Source organism: Hevea brasiliensis, unplaced genomic scaffold, assembly GCF_030052815.1.
Source record: "Hevea brasiliensis isolate MT/VB/25A 57/8 unplaced genomic scaffold, ASM3005281v1 Scaf392, whole genome shotgun sequence".
NCBI lineage: Eukaryota > Viridiplantae > Streptophyta > Magnoliopsida > Malpighiales > Euphorbiaceae > Hevea > Hevea brasiliensis.
The window spans coordinates 10,765-12,768 of NW_026614909.1; the positions used below are offsets into that span (position 1 = coordinate 10,765).

General features: G+C 35.3%; 1 non-coding gene across 1 annotated transcript; it reads left to right on the top strand.

Moving 5' to 3' along the window:
• The first annotated feature begins 1,369 nt into the window (after positions 1–1,369).
• Positions 1,370–1,476, top strand: LOC131177284 (small nucleolar RNA R71). Its single transcript, XR_009146863.1, has one exon. It is a non-coding gene; the product is annotated as a small nucleolar RNA R71 (small nucleolar RNA).
• The last annotated feature ends 528 nt before the right edge of the window (positions 1,477–2,004 follow it).

Below are 2,004 nucleotides of genomic sequence, written 5' to 3' on the forward strand. Positions count from 1 at the left end.
AAAAAGTAATTAAATTATTTTAAAATCCCTTGTAGTATATTTAATGGGTTACTAGTAGGCGAAGTACGGTAATTCATTAGATGTACTACATGATCATGTTACATCTTACTGAGGGGTAGGGTGTGACAAAGTTTCCTCTAGAGTATGGCACTACATTCTTCTGTCAAAACTACAGTTTCATGGTCTTCAAGTCTCATCTTGTTTGAGAGAATTTCTTTTAAGAATTTTGCATAAGAGGGCATTTATGAAAGAGCATCAATAAAAGGCACATTTATGTATAGCTTCTTCAAAACCTCTAAGAACTTCCCAAATTGCTTATTAAGATTAGCTTTTTGAAATCTTTATGGAAAGGGAAGTTGTGGCTTGTAAGGCTCTGGAGGTATATATTTCTCTTCCTTCTCTTCAACTTTCTCTTTACCTTTTTCTGCACTTTCTTTCTCACTTTCTTATTTTTCACTCTCATCAATTTCTTTCTCTTTTTCTCTCTTCTCACTTTTTTCACTCTTCTCATTGTTTACAACCTTCCCACTTCTTAAAGTGATGGCTTGACACTGCTCTCTTGGGTTTTTTGGCTGACTTAGAAGTTTTCCAAAAGACTTGGTACCTGAGGAAGATGCTTGTTGTGCAATCTAGTTTTCCAATATTCTGTTATGTGTTTGTATTTGTTCTAGCCTTGCTTTCATCTCTCTCATCTCTTCATCATGCTTGGTTTGGTTAGCAAGGATCTATTGTAATAAAACTTCTATGGTGGAACCTTGCTCTTGCTGTTTTGGTGGAGGATTCATGTTTCTCTGCTAAAAATTAGGCAATAGTTGCCTATTTTGCTGATATGGAATTCCTATTATTGTTGTGGTTGAAGATTTTGATTTGGGACTTGATTTTGCTGATTTCCCCATGAAAAGTTGGGATGATTCCTCCAAGCTAGATTATATGTGTGAGAGTAAGGATTCCCCATCTGTTTGTTCCCATAATTACCAACATATGTAGCTTGCTCTCCATATCTACTCCATAGCTGGTAGTTCCTTTTGCATAAGCAACTTGTTGTGAACTTCCAGATGATGACGATGAACTAACCAACATACTTAAATCTTTCATCTTCTTTGCCAAAATATTTGTAAGTGCATCAAACTTTGCATTAATAATGTTGAATGGATCAAGGTCACACATTCCAGCAGCTTGCCTCTTTTGAGTTGGAGCTGGTCCTCTTGGACTATTCCAAAGATGAGTATTCTTTGCAATTTTCTCTAACAGTTCATAAGCTTCATCTTCTTGCTTCATAATAAATTCTCCTCCTGTTTGAGCATCAATAATCCCTCTAATTACAGGAGTAACATTGGTGTAAAAATTCTGGTTTATTATTCATTTTGGAATGGCATGATGTGGACATTGTCTCTCTAATTCCTTCCATCTCATCCATGATTCATAGAGATTTTCATTTTCTCTTGGTCTGAAAGCTGTCATTTGATTCCTCAATTCTTGAGTTTCTTCAGGTAGAAAATATTGTGCAAGAAATGCATCAGTAAGTTGCTCCCAATTTGTAATAGAGTTGTGAGGTAAAGAATCAAGCCAATCCAATGCTCTATCCTTCAAAGAGAATGGGAATAACTTCAATCTTGTTGCATCATCAGATACTCTAGGTTGTTTTTGCATATCACAAATCATAGCAAACTTCTTAAGATGTGTGTGTGGATTTTTTGAAGGAAGTCCCCCAAATTGGGAATTTTGAATCATTTGAAGTACCTCAAAATCTATTTTGTAGCTATTTGTATCAATTCTTGGTCTTGCTATACGCTCTCTCAAATCATCAAAATGAGAGAATGCATGATCCATCATATTTCTCCAAGGCACAATAACATTTACAACCTCTTCACCTTGGGCTGCATTTTCATTATTTGATCATTTTCAGCATTACAAATATCAATTCTAATTCTGTCATCAGCCATTTTTGCTTCAATTTCATTTGCTCTCAAGGATTCTTTGTTATTTCTGGTTTCGTTCTTGTTG